This window comes from Pan paniscus, chromosome 14 (genome assembly GCF_029289425.2).
Source record: "Pan paniscus chromosome 14, NHGRI_mPanPan1-v2.0_pri, whole genome shotgun sequence".
Taxonomy (NCBI): Eukaryota; Metazoa; Chordata; class Mammalia; order Primates; family Hominidae; genus Pan; species Pan paniscus.
The window spans coordinates 19,419,899-19,445,554 of NC_073263.2; the positions used below are offsets into that span (position 1 = coordinate 19,419,899).

General features: G+C 46.2%; 1 protein-coding gene across 5 annotated transcripts in view; it reads right to left on the reverse strand.

Moving 5' to 3' along the window:
- The window catches only part of ZMYM5 (zinc finger MYM-type containing 5), a 70,677-nt gene continuing 45,021 nt past the window's right edge, over positions 1-25,656 (reverse strand). For all 5 annotated transcript variants that reach the window (XM_003833000.6, XM_008958493.6, XM_063595898.1 and 2 more), the window contains one exon: positions 1-25,656. This exon is cut by the window's right edge and continues 6,600 nt beyond it. The gene's annotated coding sequence lies outside the window, so the exon portion shown is untranslated.

Consider the following 25,656-nt stretch of genomic DNA (forward strand, 5'->3'; position numbering starts at 1 on the left):
TTCTTTTTTTTTTTTTTTTTGAGACAGAGTCTTACTCTGTCCCCCAAGCTGGAGTGCAGTGGTGCAATCTCGGCTTACTGCAACCTCCACCTCCCTGGCTCAAATGATTCTCCTGCCTCAGCCTCCCGAATAGCTAGAACTACAGACATGTGCCACCACACCTGGCTAACTTTCCTGTATTTTTACTAGAGACAGGGTTTCACCATGTTGGCCAGGCTGGTCTAGAACTCCTAACCTCAAGAGATCCACCCGCCTTGGCCTCCCAAAGTGCTGGGATTACAGGTGTAAATCACTGCACCTAGGCTTTACAAACAACTTTGTATAAGCCCACTCCCTGTCCCCCTTTTTTGTGTTTAAAAATCTACTTGCAACTGCTTCTCATCAGAGTGTATATTCAGGGCAACTTGAATCTGTGCTCCTAGGTTGCAAGCTTTAAGCTTGGCCCAAATAAACTCTCTACTTATATTAATTTTGCCTCAGCTTCTTCCTTTAGGTCAACACCAGGAACATCCAGAAAGGAGTGGTGGGGAAAGCTAGAGATTAAGCCCTATAAAAACTCCTCAAAGGGCTGGGCGCGGTGGCTTGTGCTTGTAATCCCAGCACTTTGGGAGGCCAAGGTGGGTGGATCACCTGAGGTCAGGAGTTCCAGACCAGCCTGACATGGTGAAACCCTGTCTCTACTAAAAAAATACAAAATTAGCTGGGCATGTTGGCAGATGCCTGTAATCCCAGCTACTTGGGAGGCTGAGGCAGGAGAATCACTTGAACCTGGGAGGTGGAGGTCTCAGTGAACCAAGATCACGCCACTCACTGCACTCCAGCCTGGGCGACAGAGCGAGACTCCATCTCAAAAAACAAAAAACAAAAAACAAAAACCTCCTGAACTATGAGATTTGATGAACATCCAAGTTGCTGAACACAGAGGTGCTAGGAGAATGGCATGCTCAGAGACAGCATGGCAGCTTCCCACCCATTCCCCAGTACTTTGCCATATGTACTTTATCTGGCTGTTCATCTGTATCCTTCAAAATGTTCTTTATAAATAAAATACCTATTTATAATAAATGTGTTCCTCTGAGTTGTTTTTTTTTTTTTCTTCAGAGTCTTGCTCTGTCATCCAGGCTGGAGTGCAGTGGCACAATCTCAACTCACTGCAACTTCTGCCTCCTGGGTTTAAGTAAGTCTCTGCCTCAGCTTCCTGAGTAGCTGGGACTACAGGCATGAGCCACCATGCTTGGCTAATTTTTGTATTTTTAGTAGAGACAGGGCTTCTCCATGTTGGTCAGGTTGGTCTCAAACTCCTGACCTTGGGTGATCTGCCTGCCTCGGCCTCCCAAAGTGCTGGGATTACAGGTGTGAGCCACCGCACCTGGCCAAAAATTTTTTTTTTTTTTTAAATTAGCAGGCACAGTGGCATGTACCTGTAGTCCTAGCTACTAAGGAGGCTGAGGTGGGAGGATAGCTTGAGCCCAGGAGGTCCAGGCTGCAGTCAACTAGGATTGCATGACAGCACTCTGGCTTGAATGACAGAGAAAGACCCAGGGAAAAATGTGTGTTTGCTTGGGGGAACTCAGCATAACCCGTTTGTCCAGATTCTTTGTGTCTTTGTGTAGCATTCCCTCAGGCAGGACCCATGTCACATAAGGGTCTATGACCTACTTTCAGAAGAAGTAAGTCAGAGAGTAATCTTTCTCAATTTCATGGCTTGCTTTAGGGGAGAAGTAGTGGGGTCGGGCAGTGGGGAGGTAGGCAAGTGGGAGGATAGAGAGGGCGGGAGAAGGTCAGAGAGAGATCATCTGGCTTCTGAGGCACTCCTGCCTCCTTCAGCTAAAAAACAACCAGAATGCCAATGTGCCATACTTAGGGGTATTGTGTTATGAGCCCCAGTAACTGCTTTTGTCTCTAGCAAAACAAAACAAAATACTCTATAGGGAAATGCAGCAGATTCCTTCCAAGTTTAAGATATGTATTCTGTGAAAGAAAAAATTATGACTGGTGATTAAAAAATGAATGCAGAGGCTGGGCGCGGTGGTTCACTCCTGTAATCCCAGCACTTTGGGAGGCCGAGGCAAGCAGATCACAAGGTCAGGAGTTCGAGACCAGCCTGACCAACATGGAGAAACTCCATCTCTACTAAAAATACAAAATTAGCTGGGCGTGGTGGCGCATGCCTGCAATCCCAGCTATTCAGGAGGCTGAAGCAGGAGAATTGCTTGAACCCAGGAGATGGAGGTTGAGGTGAGCCGAGATCATGCCATTGCACACCAGCCTGGGCAACAAGAGTGAAACTCCGTCTCAAGAAAAAAAAAAAAAAAAAGAATGCAGAGACACTACCCCACTGGCAGGAAAGAAAAATGTTTCAGTGATATTTGTTAAAGTACATCAGATGGCCTGGCGCGGTGGCTCACGCCTATAATCCCAGCACTTTGGGAGGTCCAGGTGGGCGGATCACTTGAGGTCAGGAGTTCAAGACCAGCCTGGCCAACATGGCAAAACCCTGTCTCTACTAAAAATACAAAAAATTAGCCAGCCGTGGTGGCGGGCACCTGTAGTCCCAGCTACTCGGGAGGCTGAGGCAGGAGAATCATGTGAACCTGGGAGGCGGAGGTTGCAGTGAGCCGGATTGCGCCACTGCACTCCAGCCTGGGCGACAGAGCAAGACTCTGTCAAAAAAAATAAAAATAAAAATAAATTTAAAAAAGTACATCAGGAAGACTTTACTCAGGACCCTCAGGACTATGGAGATCAGTACAGGAACTACTGCAGTGGGGTCCAACTACTGCAGTTGGAAAGATTGGGCTAAATTCTGAATACAGCACAGGCAAGCGGGAATTTAGAACCAAAGAGCAAGGCAGGAGTTAGTGAATGAAAAATCACTAAGAGGAAACATCGGGATGAGGGAGATTCTGTCTAGACCAACCTACCGGAATTCTTGCAGAAGACAGGCCAGGGTGACCAGACCCCTGGGGGAGGGTGAAGGATGAGGATCTTAAGTGCGGGAAATTCTTGCTAAATTGACTCAGCAAGGTTCTTTGCTAAAACTGGATTTTACGAGGAAGCACACAGATGGGCCTAAGAGGAGGTTTAGGAGCCTGACCAAAGTTTCACCAAGCAAAGAATCTTTCTCAATTTTCATAATTTAAGACCAGTCAAACAAAAGTTACAAAATATATAAAGAAATAATCCGTCATGAGGAAGAGTCAATAGGAAAAAAGAGGGTGAGTTGGATTTCAGGCACTTGAATGATTATATAGCATGCAAAATAATATTACTTAAAGTGCTTACACAAATAAAAGATGGAACAGTAAGAACAAAAAACAAAAGAGCATAAAAAGAATGAGGTACAGTATCAAGACAAGACAACCTACAGAATGTAAGAAAATATTTGCCAATCATATATCTGGTAAGGGACTAATAGCTCTTTTTTTTTGAGATGGAGTTTCCATCTTGTTGTCCAACGCTGGAGTACAGTGACATGATCTCGGCTCACTGCAACCTCTGCCTCCCAAATTCAAGCAATTCTCCCTGCCTCAGCCTCCCAAGTTGCTGGGATCACAGGCATGCGCCACCACACCCGGCTAATTTTGTATTTTTAGTAGAGACGGGGTTTCACCGGGTTGTCCAGGCTGGTCTCGAACTTCTGTCCTCTGGTGATTCACCCGCCTCGGCCTCCCAAAATGCTGGGATTACAGGCATGAGCCACTGCGCTTGGCCGTATCATTTTTTTTTTTTTTAAGAGACAGGGTCTTGCTTAATATCGAGTATATAAAGAACTCTTACAACTCAAAAACTTGACAAAAACAAAGGCCGGGCACAGTGGCTCATGCCTGTAATCCCAGCACTTCGGGAGACTGAGATGGGAGCATCACTTGAGGCCAGGAGTTCAACGCCAGCTTGGTCAACATAGTGAGATCCCCATCTCTAAAAAAGAAAAATAATAAAATAAAAAAATGGTCAGGTGATGTGGCTCATGCCTGTAATCCTAGAACTTTGGAAGGCCAAGTCAGGAGGATCACTTGAGGCCAGGAGTTTGGGACCAACCTGGGCAACATAGCAAGACCTGCCCCCATCTCTATAAAAATGTACAAAATTAGCCAGGCATGCTGATACACACCTGTAATCCAAGCTACTTGGGAAGCTGAGGCAGGAGAATCCCTTGAACAGAGGAGGCGGTGGTTGCAGTGGGCTGAGATTGGGCCACTGCACTCCAGCCTGAGGAACAGAGCAAGACTCCGTATCAAAAAATAAAAAACAAAAAAGAAGAGAAAAACATTTGTTTTCAAAAGACAACCCTAAGGCTGGGCGCGGTGGATCACATCCGTAATCCCAGCACTTTGGGAGGTCCAGGCAGGCAGATCACCTGAGGTCAGGAGTTCAAGTTCGAGACCAGCCTGGCCAACATGGTGAAACCCCGTCTCTATTAAAAATACAAAAAATTAGCTGGGCGTGGTGGCACACGCCTGTAATCCCAGCTACACTTGGGAGGCTGAGGCAGAAGAATTGCTTGAACTAGGGAGGTGGAGGTTGCAGTGGGCCGAGATCACATCACTGCACTCCAGCCTGGGCAACAGAGCAAAACTCCATCTCAAAAAAAAAAAAAAAAAAAAATACACTTGACAAAAAAGGCAAAAAAAAAAAAAAAGACTTGCACCTGTTAACTACAAAACATTGCTGAAAGATAAAAAAAAATTGTTTTTGTTTTTTTTTTTTAATTTTTTGAGATGGGGTCTCACTCTGTCACCCAGGCTGGAGCGCACTGACATGATCTCAGCTCACTGCAACCTCCCACTCCCAGACTCAAGCAATCCTCCTGTCTCAGCTTCCCAAGTAGCTGGGACTTCAGATGTGCACCACCACACTCGGGGAATTTTTGTATTTTGGTAGAGACAAGTTTTGCCATGTTGCCCAGGTGGGTCTTGAACTCCTGGACTCAGGCAATCTGCACCTTGGCCTCCCAAAGTGCTGGGGGAAAAAAAAGTGAGACCTGGCCCCCCATCTCTACAAAAACTAGAAAAAAATTAGCCGGGCATGGTGGCATGCGCCTGAAGTCCCAGTACTCAGGAGGCTGCAGTAGGAGGATCTCTTAAACCCAGGAGGTTAAGGCTGCAGTAAGCTGTGATCAGGCCACTGCACTCTAGCCTGGTGAGACAGCAAGATCCTGACTCAGAAATAAAAATAAAAATAAATAAAGGGAAAGACATTCCATGTTCATAGATTGGAAGGTTTAAGGGCACAATGGCTCACACCTGTAATCCCAGTACTTTGGGAGCCTGAGGCGGGCAGATCATCTGAGCTCAGGAGTTGGTCGAGACCAGCCTGACCAACATGGAGAAACCCTATCTCTACTAAAAATACAAAAACTAGCTGGGCATGGTGGCGCATGCCTGTAATTCCAGCTACTCAGGAGGCTGAGGCAGGAAAATCGCTTGAACCCAGGAGGTGGAGGTTGTGGTGAGCCGAGATCACTCCACTGCACTCCAGCCTGGGCAACAAGAGTGAAACTCCCGTTACCCACACACACACAAAAAGTATATGGAATTTCAGGAAACCCTAAAAAGTCAAAACAATCTTGAAAAATAACAAAGTTGGAGGTCTCACAACTCCTGATTTCAAAATATACTACAAACCTACAGAAATCAAAATAGTGTGATATGAGCATAAAAGCAGATGTACAGACAATGGAATAGAATCGAGATCCCAGAAATAAACCCTCATATATATACGGTCAACCAATTTTTTTTTTTTTTTTTTTTTTTTTTTGGGACGGAATCTGGCTCTGTCACCCAGGTGGGAGTGCAGTGGCTTGATCTTGAATCACTGCAACCTCCATCTCCTGGGTTCAAGCAATTCTCTTACCTCAGCATCCCAAATAGCTGGGATTACAGGCATGTGCCACCATGCCCAACCAATTTTTGCATTTTTAGTAGAGACGGGGTTTTACCACATTGGCCAGGCTGGTCTCGAACTTCTGACCTTAGGTGATCCGCCCACCTCAGCCTCCCAAAGTGCTGGGATTACAGGTGTGAGCCACTGTGCCTGGCCCCGTCAATGATTTTTAACAAGGATGTCAAGACCATTCATTAGGGAAAGACCAGTTTTTTCAGCAAATGGTGCTGGCAAAACTGGAAATACATGTTCAAAAGAATGAAGTTGGGCCCTTATCATACACCATATACACAATTAACTCAAAAGGTGTCAAATGCCTAAATGTAAGAGCTAAAACTATAAAACTCTGAAGAAAACTAGGGCAAAATCTTCATGACTTGGATTTGGCAATGATTCGGCTATGACACCAAAAACAAGGGCAACAAAAGGAAAAATAGACAATCTGGACTTCCTCAAAATTGAAACCTTGAAGTGGATGTAACAGTTCACACCTGTAATCCCAGGTACTCAAGAGGCTGAAGTGGGAGAATTGCTTGAGCCTGGGAGGTCAAGGCTGCAGTGAGCTATGATGGCACCACTGCACTCCAGCTGGTGCAACAGAGTGAGACCCTGTCTCTTACACAATAAATAAAATTTGGTTGGGCGCAGTGGCTCATACCTGTAATCCCAGCACTTTGGGAGTCCAAGGTGGGCAGATCACTTGAGGTCAGACGTTTGAGACCAGTCTGGCCAACATGGTGAAACCTCGTCTCTACTAAAAATACAAAAATTAGCTCGGCGTGGTGGCACATGCCTGTAATCCCAGCTACTCTGGAGGCTGAGGCAGGAGAATTGCAACACGGGAGGCGTGTCGGTGCACTCCAGCCTGGGTGACAGAGGGAGACTCCCTCTCCAAAAAAAATTAAATTAATTAATAAAATTACATAGGATTATTTTTGCTTACTTTGCTAAAATGTACATTACACAAAATTTACCAACTTTTTTTTTTTTTTTTGAGACGGAATCTTGCTCTGTCACGAGGCTGCACCAGGAGTGCAATGGCGCGATCTCTGCTCACTGCAACCTCTGCCTCCCGGGTTCAAGCTATTCTCCTGCCTCAGCCTCCTGAGTAGCTGAGACTACAGGCAAGCACCACCACGCCCAGCTAATTTCTGTATTTTTAGTAGAGACGGGGTTTCACCATGTTGGCCAGGACGATCTCGATTTCTTGACCTCGTGATCTGCCCGCCTCAGCCTCCCAAAGTACTGGGATTACAGGCGTGAGCCACCACGCCCAGCCCATCTTAACTATTTTTAAGCGTACAATTCAGTGGCAACAAGTACATTCACACTGTTGTGCAACTATTACCACCATCCATCTCCAGAACTTTTTAATTCAACCCAAACTGAAACTCTACCCACTAAACAAAAACTTCACAATACCGCCTCCCTCCAGCCCCTGGTAACCACTATTTTACTTTCTGTCTAGGCATTTGACTATTTGAGATACCTCATATAAGTGGAATTATATAATTGTCCTTTTGTGTGTCTTAATACAGTTACCATATTTTCAAGGTGCATCCGTGTTGTAGCATGTACTTTATTTTTGTTTTTGTTTTTGAGACAGCATCTCACTCTGTCACCCAGGCTGGAGTGCAGTGGTGTGATAATGGCTCACTGTAGTTTTGACCTCCTGCGCTCAAGCCATCCTCCCAGTTTAGCCTCCTAAGTAGTTTTGGATTACAGGCATGAACCACTGTACCTAGCTCCATGTAATTTTAGTAAAAATACCTTTTAAATTTGTTTGCCTGATTTCTATTGAAAATCACACAACTAAGACTAATTTCAAAGACAAAACAGCATTTTACATATTTGCTATGGTTTGAATGAGGATCCTCCAAAATTTAGGTATTGCCAATGTGATAGTATTAAGAGGTGGGCCTTTAAAAAGGGGCAGGAGGGTTCCTTCCTCATTAATGGGATTAGGTTCCCTTATAAAGGGGCTTGACAGCGAAGTTGGTCCTCTCTTGCCCTTCTGCCTTGTGCATGTGAAGACAGAGTGTTCCTCCTCCCCACAGCATGCAGCCTTCACTGGACACTAAATGTCAGGGCCTTGATCTTGGACTTCTCAGTCTTAAGAAATCTGAGAACTAGATTTCTGCTCATTATAAATTATCCAGTCTCAGTTATTATGTTATAGCAGCACAAAATGGATTAAGACAATATTATTACTAATTAATCTTTAATAGACTGGGCACAGTGGCTCTCGTCTATAATACCAACACTTTGGGAGGTCAAGGCAGGTGAATCACTTGAGGTCAAGAGAATCACTTAAACCCGGGAGGAAGAGGTTGCAGTGAGCCAGGATTGAGCCACTACACTCCAGCCTAGGTGACAGACTGAGAGTCTGTCTCAAAAAACAAATAAAAAATTTTCTTTATTGAAGACATTATGGGCTGGGCATGGTGGCTCACGCCTATTATCCCAGCACTTTGGGAGGCCAAGGCAGACGGATCACTTGAGGTCAGGAGTTCAAGACCAGCCTGGCCAACATGGTGAAACCCCGTCTCTCCTAAAAATACAAAAATTAGCCAGGTGTGGATGCTCACACCTGTAATCCCAGCTACTCGGGAGGCTGAGGCAAGAGAATCGCTTGAACCTGGAGGTGGAGGTTGCAGTGAGCCCAGATCATGCCACTGCACTCCAGCCTGGGCAACAAAGCAAGACTCTACCTCAAAAAAAACAAGAAATGATGTCGAAAATCTATTTGTAAATCATTTGTATATTTGCAGATTATTTGTAGAGACATGTGAAATACACCAAACACTATTGTCATATAGCACCAAACTGAAATAATTCAACATGAGGCCTATTTTGTTAGCACCAATGGAATGTTTTGACTAAATCTCAAATATTTTTTTCTTTTTCTTTTTCTTTTTTTTTTGTTTTGAGACAGAGTTTCACTCTTGGTGCCCAGGCTGGAGTCCAATGGTGCAATCTCAGCTCACTGCAACCTCCACCTCCTGGGTTCAAGCAATTCACTTGCCTCAGCCTCCCAACTAGCTGGGATTACAGCTACCTGCCACTACATCCAGCTGATTTTTTTGTTTTTGTTTTTTGAGACAGAGTTTCACTCTTTTGCCCAGGCTGGAGCGAAGTGGCACGATCTTGGTTCACAGCAACCTCTGCCCCCTGGGTTCAAGCAATTCTCCTGCTTCAGCCTCCTGAGTAGCTGGGATTATAGGCGCCTGCTACCACGCCCGGCTAATTTTTGTATTTTTAGTAGAGACGGGGTTTCGCCATGTTGGCCAGCTTGGTCTCGAACTCCTTACCTCAGGTGATCCACCCACCTCGGCCTCCCAAAGTGCTAGGATTACAGATGTGCGGCCTCCCAAAGTGCTAGGATTACAGATGTGCGGCCTCCCAAAGTGCTAGGATTACAGGCGTGAGCCACTGCGCCTGGCTTTTTTTTTTTTTTTTTTTTGTATTTTTAGTAGAGATGGGGTTTCAGCATGTTGGCCAGGCCGGTCTTGAACTCCTGACCTCAGGTGATCTGCCTGCCTTGGCCTCCCAAAGTGCTGGGATTACAAGCGTGAGCCACCACATCTGGCCCTCAAATATTTCAAAATATCTATTGGCTGGGTGTGGCAGCTCACACCTACAATCCTGGCACTGAGAGGCTGAGGCAGGCAGATTGCTTAAGCCCAGGAGTTCGAGACCAGCCTGAGCAACATAGCAAAACCCCATCTCTGCCAAAAAAAAATACAAAAATTAGCCAAGCATGGTGGACACCTGTAGTCCTAGCTACTCAGGAGGCTGAGGTCAGAGACTGCTTGACCCTGAGAGGCGGAGGTTGCAGTGAGCTGAGATTGCACCACTGCACTCAAGCCTGGGTGACAGAACTAGACAATGTTTAAAAAAAAAAAATATATATATATATGTATGTGTGTGTGTATATATATATACATGTACATATAAATATTTGAAAAATGCTTATTCTACTTGTTAGAAGAAACAAACTAGGATAAAACCAAAACCACCTGTAATTTCACTATCAAGGGGTAACTGCTATTTAATAATTTTGATAATGATTGACAAATTGCCTTTCACAGAGCGTGTACAATTTAATTCCTACTAGCAATAGTTTTAGAGTGCTCATTTCAGTATGTTAACCATTTTCATCCTTTGACCATCTGATAAGTGACAAATTTGTCATCACTTTACAAATGAGGAAAATGAAGCCTATTATGGCCATGGTCAAATTAGAGGTAATTGGAAAGCAGAGTGGAATTCAGGTCTTCTGACTCCAAGGACTGTACTCCTTTCACTATACCTCCCACAAAGTAAAACCAGAGTTTGTTTTTGTTCTTGGTTTTGAGACGGAGTCTCGCTCTGTTGCCAGGTTGGAGTACAGTGGCATGATCTCAGCTCACTGCTACCTCTACCTCCCGGGTTCAAGAGATTCTCCTGCCTCAGCCTCCCGAGTAGCTGGGACTACAGCCGTGTGCCACCACGCCCAGCTAATTTTTTGTATTTTTAGTAGAGACGGAGTTACCCCATGTTGGCCACGACGGTCTCGATCTCTTGTCCTCGTGATTCGCCCACCTCGGCCTCCCAAAGTACTGGGATTACAGGCCTGAGCCACTGTATCCAGCAAAAGCAGGGTTTTTAAAGCCAGTCCATGCATAATACCTCCCCACCATTTGTTTGTTTTGAGATGGAGTCTCACTCTTGTTGCCCAGGCTGGAGTGCAGTGGCGCAATCTCGGCTCACTGCAACCTCTGCCTCCTGGGTTCTAGCAATTCTCCTGCCTCAACCTCCCAAGCAGCTGGGACTACAGGCATAAGCCACTGCGCCTGGCAAGTTTTTTGTTTTGTTTTGTTTTTTTGAGACAGAGTCTTGCTCTGTCGCCCAGGCTGGAGTGCAATGGCGTGATCTCGGCTCACCACAACCTCTGCCTCCCAGGTTCAAGCGATTCTCCTGCATCAGCCTCCCAAATAGCTGGGATTACAGGCATACGCCACCACGCCCCCCCATAATTTTTGTATTTTTAGTAGAGATGGGGTTTCACCACGTTGGCCAGGATGGTCTCGACCTTATGACCTTGTGATCCACCTGCCTCGGCCTCCCAAAGTGCTGGGATTACAGGCGTGAACCACTGTGTCTGGCCCCAGTTTTGTTTTTTTAAACAGCAACTTTTAATGAATTGGCAGTGTAGAGCACCCAGAGAAGGACTGCTGCTTGTGGAGCAGGCTCCCCTATAGGCAGTGTGCCCAGAGTAGACTAAAAATTTTTTTTTTTTTTTTTTTTTTTTTTTGAGACGGAGTCTTGCTCTGTCCCCCAGGCTGGAATGCAATGGCGCGATCTCAGCTCACTGCAACCTCCGCCTCCTGGGTTCATGCCATTCTCCTGCCTCAGCCGCCCGAGTAGCTGGGACTACAGGTGCCCGCCACCACACCTGGCTAATTTTTTAAAATATTTTTAGTAGAGATGGGGTTTCACCGTGTTAGCCAGGATGGTCTCGATCTCCTGACCTCGTGATCCACCCGCCTCGGCCTCCCAAAGTGCTGGGATTACAGGCTTGAGCCACTGCGCCCGGCCAAAATTTTTTAATTATTATGTAATCAAATCTATCAATCTTTTCCTTTATGACGTGATGAGGAAGTACACAGCACACATCATTTCTTACTCCTGTGCCATGATTAAGTCATTGTTAAAATTCAGTTAGGTTTATCTTTTTTGAAGATAAAAATAAAACCGGGCATGGTGGCTCATGCCTGTAATCCCAGCACTTTGGGAGGCCCAGGTGGGCAAATCACCTAAGGTCAGGAGTTCGAGACCAGCCTGGCCAATATGGTGAAACCCCATCTCTACTAAAAATACAAAAATTAGCCAGGCACACGCCCGAAATCCCAGGTTCTCGGGAGGCTGAGGCAGGAGAAGTGCTTGAACCCGGGAGGCAGAAGATGCACAAAGCTGAGGTCGCACCACTGCACTCCAGCCTGGGTGACAGAGCGAGACTCCATCTCAACAACAACAAAAGTAAATAAAAAATAAAAAAATAAAAATAAAAGAGTCGTGGGGAGGTCTTGCTATGTTGCCCAGGCTGGTCTCGAACTCCTGGGCTCAAGCTATCCCCCCACCTTGGCCCCACAAAGTACTGGGATTTCAAGTGTGAGCCACTGCCCCCAGCCAAATTTTAGTCAGGTTGAGATGTGACTTACAGATCTTCTTCTGCTTTTTTTTTTTTTTTGAGACAGGGTCTCACTCTGTCACCGAGGTCGGAGTACAGTGGTGCAATCTCAGCTCACTGCAACCTCCACCTCTTGAGTTCAAGCAATTCTCCTGCTTCAGCCTCCTGAGTACCTGAGATTACAGGCATGTACCACTACACCTGGCTAATTTTGTGTGTGTGTGTGTGTGTGTGTGTGTTTTGAGACAGAGTCTCATTCTGTCACCCAGGCTGGAATGCAGTGGCATGATCACGGCTCACTGCAACCTCTGCCTCCCAGGTTCAAGGGATTCTCCTGACTCGGCCTCCCGAGTAGCTAGGTTTATAGGCGCGCATCACCATGCCTGGCTAATGTTTGTATTTTCAGTAGAGATGGGGTTTCACCATGTTGGCCAGGCTGGTCTCGAACTCCTGACCCAGGTGATCTGCCCACCTTGGCCTCCCAAAGTGCTAGGATTACACGAGTGAGCCACCGTGCCTGGCCTGTGAGAATCTCTTGAACCCAGGAGGTGGAGGTTGCAGTGAGCCGAGAATGTGCCACTGCACTCCAGCCTGGGTGATGGAGCCAGACTCTGAGAGAGAAAAGAGAGAAGAGAGAGAGAGGAGAGAGAGAAGAGAGAAAAGAAAAAAGAAAAGAAAAGAAAAGGGAAAGGAAAGGAAAGAAAGAAAGGAGGGAGGGAGGAAAGGAGGGAGGGAGGGAAAGATAAGAAAAGAAATGAAGGAAGGAAGGGATTCAATGATAAATGGGTGTCACCTTGCATCTTTTTTGTAAAAAACAATCACATTTTCCAAAACAAAATTTAGTAAACCATATTTAACTGTTTTACATTTTGCAAATTCTTTTAAATGCCTGGCCTACTAGAAAACTACTGGATTGTCATACCTGCTTGTGTTCAAACTTCAGCAAAATGTTATGGGTGAACTATATGAAGAAAATCTAGCCTTATACATATGTGGATACATACATATATACTTCTTTTTTTTGAGACAGGGTTCCTCAGGCTGGAGTACAGTGGCACGATCTCGGCTCACTGTGGCCTTTACCTCCCAGGCTCAAGTGTTCCTCTCACTTCAGCCCCAGTAGCTGGGACTATAGGTGTGCACCACCACACCTCTTTAATGTTTGAATGTTTTGTAGAGATGGATTTTTGCCATATTGCCCAGGCTTGCCCTCCCAAAGTGATGTGACCTTGCATGGATCTTTTACTCTTGCATGATTTTGTAATATTTGAAAATATTGGCCAGGCACAGTGGCTCATGCCTGTAATCCCAGCACTTTGGGAGGCCAAGGTGGGCAGATCACCTGAGGTTGAGAGTTCGAGACCAGCCTGACCAACATGGAGAAACCCTGTCTCTACTAAAAATACAAAAATTAGCCAGGCGTGGTGGTGCATGCCTGTAATCTCAGCTACTCGGGAGGCTGAGGCAGGAGAATCGCTTGGACCCAGGGGGCAGAGGTTGCAGTGAGCCGAGATCACACCACTGCACTCCAGCCTGGGAGACAGAGCAAGATGCCATCTAAAAAAAAAAAAACCAACAACAACAAACAAAACAAACAAAAAACCCCACCACACCACTAAAAAAATTAAAAATAAGCCAGATGGGCTGGGCAAGGTGGCTCACACCTGTAATCCCAGCACTTTGAAGGCTAAGGCGGGCATATCACCTGAGGTCAGGAATTTGAGACCAGCCTGATCAACATGGAGAAACTCTGTCTCTACTAAAAATACAAAATGAGCCAGGCGTGGTGGCGCATGCGTGTAATCCCAGCTACTCCAGAGGCTGAGGCAGGATAATCACTTGAACCCAGGAGGCACAGGTTTCCATGAGCCAAGATCACACCATTGCACTCCAACCTGAGCAACAAGAGTGAAACTCTGTCTCAAAAAAAAAAAAAAAGTTTATATTGGTTCACTGAGTGATGTGGATCTTCCAAAATGTTGACACTGCATTATACAAATGCTCCTTGATTGCATTAGGATGCAGCTACACTCCCATAAACCCATTATAAACGGAAACTATTGTAAATTTGGTGAGGTGTGGTGGCTCATGCCTGAAATATAAAATATATATGAAAATACTGTAAGTCAAAAATGCATTTAATACACCTAACCTAGAAAACACATAGCTTGATTAGCCTACATTAAACATGTTCAAAACACTTACCTTAGCCTACACTTGGGCAAAATCATCTAACACAAAGCTTATTTTACAATAAAGTGTTGAATGTCTCATGTGATTTATAGAATACTGTAATGAAAGTGGAAACAGAATGGCTGTATGGGTATTTAAATTAGGGTTTCTACTGAATGAACATTGCTTTCACACCATTATAAAGTGGAAAAATCTTAAGTTGAACCATCATAAGTTCAGGACCGTCTGCCCAATAAGAACAAATAAAACCACATTATAGGCTGGGTGCAGTGGCTCACTCCTGTAATCCCAGCACTCTGGAAGGCCGAGGCAGGTGGATCACCTGAGGTCAGGAGTTCAAGACCAGCCTGGCTAACATGGCAAAACCCTGTCTCTACTAAAATTAGCCAGGTGCAGTGTCATGTGCCTGTAGTCCAAGCTACCCGGGAGGCTGAGGCAGAAGAATCACTTAAACTTGGGAGGAGGAGGTTGCAGTGAGCCAAGATCGCACCACTGCACTCCAGCCTGGGCAACAGAGCAAGACTCCGTCTCAAAAAATATATACATATATAAAACCACATTATATAATAACAACAAATAATTCACATGTTAATATCACCATTGATCTCATCAGAATTTTTTTTTATTTTTTAGTACAGCATAATTTTTTTTTAAATTTAGACATAGGGTCTTGCTCTGTCCCCCAGGATGGAGTGCAGTGGCACTATCATAGCTCACTGCAGCCTCCAATACCATGGATCAAGTGATCCTTCCACCTCAGCCTCTTGTCTCAGCGTTGCCTATAGCTGAAACTACAGGCGCACAGCACTGTGCTCAGCTTATTTTGTTATTTTTTGTAGAGATGGGGTCTCACTTTGTTGCCTAGGCTGGACTTGAACTCTTAGTCTCAAGCCATCCTCCCACATTGGCCTCTTAAAGTGCTAGGATTATAGGCGTAAGCTACCGTGCCCAGCCCAGAAAATTCTTGAAATATTGGAAAACTGTCAAGCTCAAAGTAGCAAACACAAGTTTTCCAAAATTCCAATTTTTGCTTGAAAGTTAAAATTTTTATAATTGGCAACAAATACTGTCAATAGTTTTTCTTGAAGTGACAAGGTTCTCCTGGTTAAAGAATGTATCTACCAAACACCCAATTCTATTTAACCATAGTTTGTCTGTCAGCCACTCTTTCAAGTAAAAATGGTGTTTCATGAAGAAAGCAGTTAGTTCAGCTTGCAATTCAAATAATTACGTAAGTAATTTCCTCAAGACAACTATCTAACTTTTTTTTTTGAGACTGAGTCTTGCTCTGTCCCCCAGGCTGGAGTGCAGTGGTGCGATCTCGGCTCACTGCAACCTCTCCCTCCCAGGTTCAAGTGATTCTCCTGCCTCAGCCTCTGGAGTAGCTGGGACTACAGTGCATACAACTTATTTTGTTCAGTAGAGATGGGGTTTCACCATGTTGGCTAGGCTAGTCTTGAACTCCTGATCTCAAGTGATCTGCCTGCCTCAGCCTCCCAAAGTGCTGAGATTACAGGCGTTAGCCACTGCGCCCGACTGACAACTATCTACTTTGGTATGCAGCAAAAATGCTTCATATCTACTTCCCATTTCATTACACTATACATATACATATATATACACACACACACACACACACGTATATGTGTGTGTGTGTGCATACTCAATGTTACAAAGTTGTAACATTGGAAATTACCAAGTTTTATTATTACTATTATTTTTTTGAGGCGGAGTTTCACTCTTGTTGCCCAGGCTGGAGTCCAGTGGCATGATCTCAGCTCACCGCAGCCTCTGCCTTCCGGGTTCAAGCGATTCTCCTGCTTCAGCCTCCCTGAGTAGCTGGGACTACAGGCATGTGCCACCATGCCTGGTTAATTTTGTATTTTTAGTAGAGACGGGGTTTCTCCATGTTGGTCAGGCTGGTCTCGAGCTCCCGACCTCAGGTGATCCACCCGTCTTGGCCTGCCAAAGTGCTGGGATTACCGGCGTGAGCCACCACACCAAGCCTTTTTTGTTTTTTGTTTTTTTTTTGAGACGGAGTCTCACTCTGTCGCCCAGGCTGGAGTGCAGTGGCGCAATCTTGGCTCGCCGCAACCTCCACCTCCCAGGTTCAAGTGGTGATTCTCCTGCCTCAGCCTCCTGAGTAGATAGGACTACAGGCAGGCACCACCACACCTGGCTAATTTTTGTATTTTTAGTAGACATGGGGTTTCACCATGTTGGCCAGGATGGTCTCAATCTCCTGACCTCATGATCCACCCACCTCAGCCTCCCAAAGTGCTAAGATTACAGGTGTGAGCCACCACGCCTGGCCCAAGTTTTATTATTTCATCACAGGACTCTCTTAATTCAAACTAAAAACTGTGATCATGTGTTGGTGAAGAATACAATGGAGACTTGCATTCACTTCTTTGATTCTTGATTAATACCAAGGAACTGGCAGTTTCAATTTCTTTTCTTTTCTTTTTTTTTTTTTTGAGACAAGGTCTTTCTCTGTTCATCAGGCTAGAGTACAATGGCACGTTCTCAGCTCACTGCAGCCTCTGCTTCCAGGTTCAAGCAATTCTCCTGCGTCAGCTTCCCGAGTAGCTGGGATTACAGGCACGCGCCACCAAGCCCAGCTAACTTTTGCATTTTTAGTAGAGATGGGGTTTCACCATATTGGCCAGGCTAGGCTCAAACTCCTGACCTCAGGTGATCCGCCCGCCCTCAGCCTCCCCAAAGGCTGGGATTACAGGCTGAGCCACCATGCTCAGCCTTCTTAATTTCTTTTGTACCTGTCAGAGCAGATGTCAACCAGTGAAAAGGCAAATTCCATCTTGATTTTGTGAAAGTTGATCATACTAATTGAGACATTCTTGTCATATTCAACAAAACAGAGTGAAGAGACCAGAGGGAAAAAGCACTCAGGGGCACATAACATTGCTCCAAAAATGTAGTTCTCTGTACGTCCAGCTGCTGAATAAACTGCCTGTTGTAAGTTGAGGCCACTCTTATCTCATAGCTGCCAAAACAACCTGCTGCCTCTCTAAGGCTAATTTTCCCACCACATTTGCTCACTAATTGGATCTTGTCAGCTCCCTGAAACTTTATTAATATCAATGATTTTTTTTTTTTTTTGAGACGGAGTCTCGCTCTGTCACCCATGCTGGAGTGCAGTGGCATGATCTCGGCTCAATGCAAGCTCCGCCTCCCAGGTTCACGCCATTCTCCTGCCTCAGCATCCCAAGTAGCTGGGACTACAGGCGCCCACCATCACACCTGGCTAATTTTTTGTATTTTTAGTGGAAATGGGGTTTCACCATGTTAGCCAGGGTGGTCGCGATCTCCTGGCCTCGTGATCCGCCCGCCTCAGCCTCCCAAAGTGCTGGGATTACAGGCGTGAGCGCCACCGTGCCCAGCGTAATGAAATTTCTTTAAAATCAACACATAACATTTATCTTGTTTATAAAACCCCCAAACCTCTCTGTGTTTTTTGGACATACTGAAAACCACCCAGCCTGTATGTGCCCCAAATTGCAATTCTTGCTTCCCAAATAAGATGTTAAATTTAAGAGATTCGTTCCTTCATCTTTATTGTGACTTTGACAGTACGATTATAAAATTACTTTTGATTTTGAAGACCTCCTGGAAATGTTCTGTGAACCCACGGGGTCATGTGAGTCACACTCTCAGAAGCACTGCTCTAGGGCTCTACCCTGTTATTGGGGTATGACACTTCTGGGATCTCTACTGGATGCTTTGGTTATCTTATAGAGTCTCTCCACTGCTGGCTAATGTGAGCTCTGGGAACTTTTCAGTTTACAACTAGAATAGCTTGCAGGGTTTTTGTTTTTTTGTTCGTTTTTTTTCCTGGTATTACTGAATTTCACCCTACAGTTTTATAGCTTAGTATTCAGCCTCTTAAAAGAAAAACTTCAGGCAAATTAAACTTAACAGACTTTATTTGAGCAAAGAACAATTCATAAATTGGGCAGCACTCCAAAGCAGAAGAGGTTCAGAGAGCTCCCCTCTGCAACATGGGTAGTGAGTATAGACAGAAAATAGAAGTAAACTACAGAAGTAACCTAAGGGTTTGTCTTATATGGACATGGTCTCATCAGTTGGCTGCCTGTGATTGACTGAAGCTTGGCTGCTTATGATTGGCTGAAACGTGATTATCTGTTACAAAATATATACTCCTAAATTAGGTTTAAATTCCTTTATGGACTAAGTTAGGTCACAGTTCAATATGTAGGAATTTGAAGTATGGAGACAGCCACAGGCCAGTGGCCTCTTGCTTATTTAATTTAATAAGCCAGGCCAGGCGTGGTGGCTCACGCCCCTAATCCCAGCACTTTGGGAGGCCAAGGCAAGTGGATTGCTTGAGGCCAGGAGTTCAAGACCAGCCTGGCCAACATGGGGAAACCCAGTCTCTAATAAAAACACAAAAATTAAGGCAGGGCACAGTGGCTTATGCCTGTAATCCCAGCACTTTGAAAGGCCGAGGTGGGCGTATCACTTGAGGTCAGGAGTTCCAGACCAGCCTGGCAAACATGATAAAACCCCCTCTCTACTTAAAAATACAAAAATTAGCTGGGCACGGTGGTGTGCGCCTATAGTCCCAACTACTTGGGAGGCTGAGGCAGGAGAATCACTTGAACCCAGGAGGCGGAGGTTGCAGTGAGCCAAGATCATGCCAATGCACTCCAGTTTGGGTGACAGAGAGAGAGAGACTCAGTCTCAAAACAAACAAACAAATAACAACACAAAAATTAGCCAGGCGTGGTGGTACACGCCTGTAAGCCCAGCTACTCAGGAGGCTGAGGCAAGAGAATCACTTGAACCCAGGAAGCAGAGGTTACAGTGAGCGGAGATCCTGCCACTGCATTCCAGCCTTGGCAACAGAGTGAAACTCTATCTGAAAAAAAAAAAAAAATTAATAAGCCAAAGACTCAAGGGGGTCCCTATCTGGATTTCTGCAGCTCTTTCATTGTGTAGCTCCCTACTCTCTTGTATTCTGCCCCAGACATTCTAGCTCCCTCAGTTCCCCTGAATCCTTTTTCTGTCCCCTCAAGTCAGCAAGTTTGCTGTGGTCTCATAGACACCATCTTCGTATGCCACGGCCTGGAAAGGCTCTCCAGGCAAAAGGCCTGTTTCTCTTGTCCCCAGGATCCAGGTCCTGTGCTGCCTGTTGCCTCCTGTCTAAAAACAGCCATTTCAGATATTTATCCAGTTTTCTATTTTTTATTTTTTGTTTGTTTGTTTTTTTGAGACAGAGTCTCGCTCTGTCACTCAGGCTAGAGTATAGTGGCGCAATCTTGGCTCACTGCAACCTCTGCCTCCTGGGTTCAAGTGATTCTCCTGTCTCAGTCTCCCGAGTAGCTGGGACTACAGGTGCACACCACCACATTTGGCTAATTTTTTTTTTTTTTTTTTTTTTGAGACGGAGTCTTGCTCTTTCACCCAGGCCGGACTGCAGTTGTGCAATCTCAGCTCATTGCAAGCTCCTCCTCCCAGGTTCACACCATTCTCCTGCCTCAGCCTCCCAAGTAGCTGGGACTACAGGTGCCCACCACCGTGCCCGGCTAATTTTTTGTATTTTTAGTAGAGATGGGGTTTCACCGTGTTAGCCAGGATGGTCTCGATCTCCTAACCTCGTGATCCACCCGCCTCGGCCTCCCAAAGTGCTGGGATTACAGGCATGAGCCACCACGCCCGGCTAATTTTTGTATTTATTTTATTTATTTATTTTTTTGAGATGGAGTCTTGCTCTGTCGCCCAGGCTGGAGTGCAATGGCGTGATCTTGGCTCACTGCAACCTCCGCCTCTCGGGTTCAAGCGATTCTGCTGTCTCAGCCTCCCGAGTAGCTGGGACTATAGGCGCCTGTCACCATGCCCGGATAATTTTTGTATTTTTTAGTAAAGACGGGGTTTCACCATATTGGCCAGGCTGATCTCGAACTCCTGACCTTGTGATCCGCCCGCCTCGGCTTCCTGAAGTGCTGGGATTACAGGCATGAGTCACCACGCCCGGCTATTATTTTTGTATTTTTACTAGAGACGGGGTTTCACCATGTTGGTCAGGCTGGTCTCAAACTTCTGACCTCAGGTAATCCACCCACCTCGGCCTCCCAAAGTGCTGGGATTACAGGTGTGAGTCACCGCAGCCAGCCCCAGTTTTCTACTTGTTTATAGGGAGGAGGAAAGCCCAATACCAGTTACTCTGACATAGCTGGTACATGTGTCTATTTTTTGTGTGTGTGTTTTAATTTTTATCCCAATCTTATGAAAATTTCAAACATTCAAAAAAGCTATATCAGAGATAAAGCCAGATACTAAAGAGGTAAGGGCAGATTTTACTCAGTAACATACTATTGCAATATGCAAAAGAGTCCAGTGAAAATTGAACTCAACTTCAATGTGGGCCTGGAGCAGTGGCTCACGCCTGTAATCCCAATACTTTTGGAGGCTGATGCGGGAAGATCACTTGAGACCAGGAATTCTACACCAGCCTGAGCAACATAAGGAAGTCCCATTGCTACAAAAAAAAAATTGCTGGGCATGTAGTAGTAGTCTCAGATACACAGGGAACTGAGAGATGGGAAGGAACCCTTGAGCCCAGGAGTTCAGGCTGCAGTGAGTTATAATCACACCACTGCACTCCAGCCTGGGTGACAGAGCAAGACTCTGTCTCAGAACAGATAAACAGTCCGGCTGCGGTGGCTCACGCCTGTAATCCCAGCACTCTGGGAGGTTGAGGCGGGCAGATCACCTGAGGTCAGGAGTTTGAGACCAGCCTGGCCAACATGGCAAAACCCCGTCTCCACTAAAAATGCAAAAATTAGGGCCTGGCACAGTGGCTCACACCAGGAATCTCAGCACTTTGGGAGGCTGGGCTGGGTGGATCACCTGAGGTTGGGAGTTCGAGACCAGCCTGAGCAGCATGGAGAAACCCTGTCTCTACTAAAAATACAAAATTAGCCGGGTGTGGTAATGCATGCCTGTAATCCCAGCTACTCGGGAAGGTGAGGCAGGAGAATCGCTTGAACCCGGGAGGCGGAGGTTGTGGTGAACTGAGATCATGCCATTGCACTCCAGCCTGGACAACAAGAGTGACAGTCCGTCTCAAAAAAGAAAAAAAAAAAAAAAGCAAAAATTAGCCGGGCATGGTGGCGCATGCCTGCAGTCCCAGTTACACAGGAGGCTGAGGCAAGAGAATCACTTGAACCCGGGAGGCAGAGGTTGCAGGGACCAAGATCATGCCACTGAACTCTAGCCTGGGCAACAGTGGAAACTCAGTCTCAAAAATAGCCAGGCGCGGTGGCTCACCCCTGTAATCCCAGCACTTTGGGAGGCCGAGGCGAGCGAATCACAAGGTCAGGAGTTCGAGACTAGCCTGGCCAACATGGTGAAACCCCGTCTCTACTAAAAATAAAAAAAATTAGGTGGGCGTGGTGGCGCGTGGCTATAATCCCAGCTACTTGGGAGGCTGAGGCAGGAGAATTGTTTGAACCCAGGAGGCAGAGGTTGCAGTGAGCCGAGATTGCACCACTGCACTCTAGCCTGGGAGCCCGGGTGACAGTGCAAGACTCCATCTCAAAAAAAATAAAATAAATAAAATAAAAATAAACAAACGAAAACTTCGATGGGAATTAACTGGTTGTTTTAAAGGGAGAATGAGGGAGTAAGGAGGGGGTGAGCAGGGGCTCATTAAAGTCAGGGAAATAAAAAACTCCAAAAAGTGGAAACTGGGGGAGTTGGTCCGTGTGAAACCCAGTTGGGTTTGCCAACTGGTGCTTATTAAAATTAGGCTCCTACCCTCTTTCCCACAGAGGCTGGAAGATGGGGGTCCTAGCCTGAGGTATTTGCTGGAACAAACAGTAAATTCTTTAGGTGATCTTGAGTTTTCTCAGGCAAGCGTCTAGGGGTCATCCTATGGATGTGGCCTTGAGCTGTTAAAAGTCATGTTGGGGTCGGGCCCGGTGGCTCATGCCTATAATCCCAGCACTTTGGGAGGCCAAGGTGGGTGGATCGCCTGAGGTCAGGAGATTGAGACCAGCCTGGCCAACATGGCAAAACTCTGTCTCTACTAAAACCACAAAAATTAGACGGGCATGGTGGTGGGCATCTGTAATCCCAGCTACTCGAGAGGCTGAGGCAGGAGAATCATTTGAACCTGGGAGGCGGAGGTTACAGTGAGCCAAGATTATGCCACTGCACTCCAGCCTGCGCGACACAGCATGATTGTCTCAAAAAATAAATAATGTAAATAAATAAATAAAATACAAAAATTAGGCAGCATGGTGGTGTGCACCTATAATCCCAGCTATTAGGAAGGCTGAGACAGGAGAATTGCTTGAACCTATGAGGTGGAGGATGCAGTGAGCTGAGATTGTGCCACGGCACTCCAGTCTGGATGACAGAGCAAGACTCTGTCTCAAAAAAAGAGTCATGTTGGTGGCCAGGCACAGTGGCTCATGCTTGTAATCCCAGCACTTTGGGAGGCTGAGGCAGGAGGATCACTGGAGCCCTGGAGTTCAAAGCCAAACTGGGCAACATAGCAAGACCCCATCTCTACCAAAATAAAACAAAAAATTAGCCAGGCGTGGTGGCGCTCATCTGTAGTCCTAGCTACTCAGGAGGCTGAGGTGGGAGGATTGCTAGAGCTCAGCAAGTTGAGGCTACAGTGAGCCATAATCATGCTACTGCACTCCAGCCTGGGTGACAGAGCAAGACCCTGTCTCTAAGAAAATAATAAAAATTAAAAAAAAATTAGAGTCAACATCCTTATAACCACTACTTACATCTACCATTAACATATTTCTTTTTTTATTTTATTTTTTTTTGAGACCTCGACTCACTGCAACCTCTGCTTCCTGGGTTCAAGCGATTCTCTTGCCTCAGCCTCCTGAGTAGCTGGGATTACAGGCATGCGCCACCATGCCAAGCTAATTTTTGTATTTTTAGTAGAGACGAGGTTTCACCATATTGGTCAGGCTGGTCTCAAACTCCTGACCTTGTGATCTGCCCGCCTTGGCCTCCCAAAGTGCTGGGATTATAGGTGTGAACCACCGCGCCCGGCCTTGCTGTGCTTTTTAAATTGTCTTTTTGAGGGATTTGTCCATCAAATTTCTCAAATCCTTTTTCTTTTTCTTCTTTTGAGACGGAATTTCGCTGTTGCTGCCCAGGCTGGAGTGCAATGGTGCGATCTCGGCTCACCACAACCTCTGCCTCCTGGGTTCAAGCGATTCTCCTGCCTCAGCATCCCAAGTAGCTGGAACTACAGGCATGCGCCACCACGCGTGGCTAATTTTGTATTTTCAGTAGAGATGGGGTTTCTCCACGTAGGTCAGGCTGGTCTTGAACTCCCAACCTCAGGTGATCCACTCGCCTTGGCCTCCCAATGTGCTGGGATTAAGGCGTGAACCACCACGCCCAGCCTCTTTTTTTTTTTTTTTTGAGACTGAGTCTCACTCTGTCGCCCAGGCTGGAGTGCAGTGGCCCGATCTCGGCTCACTGCAACCTCTGTCTCCCGGATGCAAGCAATTTTCTTGCCTCAGCCTCCTGAGTAGCTGGGATTACAGGCATGTGCCACCATGTCTGGCTATCTTAAATTCTTTGACCTAAATTGTTTATAATACCTTCTCAAGTCTCTTTGTTTTGTTTTGTTTCATTTTTGTCTCCCCCCCGCCCCCACTCCAGAAATATCCATAAGTTCCTAATATGGCACTGACAGTCACAGCTCAATGGCGCCTTCACCCAACAAACCCTAGACTCTCTGCTGCCCCAACCACGGTGACCGACCTGAGAAGTGTGGCACCAAAGGGCGGTAGGGTGTGACAGACCGCCACAGTTACTACTTGAGAGCGTCATTATGACAGTTACTACTGTTACTACTTGAGACCGTCATTACGAGACTGAACGGAGGACGAATGTAGAAATGAAAAATTAAAAGAAACTGTTTTAAAGAAAGGGCCAGGGGAAGAAGACAGGTCCCTGCTTCTAGTGAGCAAAGGCAGCTGCCTGAGCCTCTACAGCCCTTCCTATTTATTGGGTAGAAAGAGCAGGGAGCAGGAGGTAACGACTGGTCAAGCTGCTTAATTGATCACAGATTAACATTATTGCTAACAAGCTTCAGATGTGCCTAATTACAAGAAACACTTGTGTCTGGGGCGTCACGCCCTCAGCATTCCTTCTGGGTGGCAGACACAGTTTGTCAGTTTGCCAACATCCAGCTTTCATGAAGTTTGCTGTTTACTTATGTAGCCTCCAGTAATATACTGAGTTGATCACGACCCTCACTCTTTTGGCCTTCAACAGTAGGGAGCCAGGGGAGGAAGCACCAGGAATGGCACACGGTCATAATGCTGGTGAGTAGGGAGGGCCATCAGCCCCAGGGGCAAAGGCCACTTGACAGACCTGGAGGTGGGGTGAATGCCAAAATGCTGCGGATTACTCAGAGAGTGGAGGTGGAGACAGGGCACCCCCTCCGCTCCCCTTCAAGTCTTGAGGACTGAGACAGCTCCAAGTGTCCTCAGAGTGGGGCAGAAAGGAATCTTAGGTCCACCTGGCATGTGGCAGAGGCAGGATCCATAGATTAAATGTTTTTGGTGGAGTGTGGTGAAGGAGGCTACTTGCCCCTCCAAGACAGGCTTCCTCTTGGTCCAGTGGGAGAAGATGCCTCCTTGGTGATGAAACCGTAGGTGATTTGGGGTAGATGACATTCATGACGCCAGCTCTTCTGGAAGTTATAGTAAGGCACCGAGGGGTGGCTCCTCTCCCTGCAGCAGCTGTCACTTACCATCCTGTAGACCGTGACCTCCTCACACAGCTCCAGGACGAGGATCGCGGTGAGCCAGCAGGTGACTGCGATCCTGGAGCTGGTCGCAGCAGGCCATCCTGCACGTGGTGGAGGCGCCCCTGCAGGCCGCAGCGCATCCCCAGCTTCTGGACGCAGTGTGAGCGGTTACGCAGCAGCACGCTCATGTGAGATGCCCCGCAGGGTGCTATGCAGGCCCACGTCCCCAGAAAGCCCATGGCAGGCGCCCGGGTGCCGGAGCACGCACTCGGCCCCATGGATCTCTGTGCCCAGGGCTCAGCCAGGCATCTGGCCTCTAAAGGTTTACAATTTTATTAATTTGTAGGCACATATTATGAAAGGCTTTTTAATACCAACAGGAGTGAGGTGTTAAGTCTTATTTTCCAGGGGTTTCTCTGGCTTTATTTATCCTTAGAAGCAAACTGGATTAATATGCTCTTCACTCTAAATGTGATTTCCAGGATATTAGTTCAAAATGATCTACTGTCCACATTTAAAATTAACACCACTATATTCCCGAACTAATTTCACACCCTCTTAAAAACAAAGATTCTATTAATTGGCTCAAAATTTGCTTTCAAGTCTAGTTAAATTCTTTTTTTTT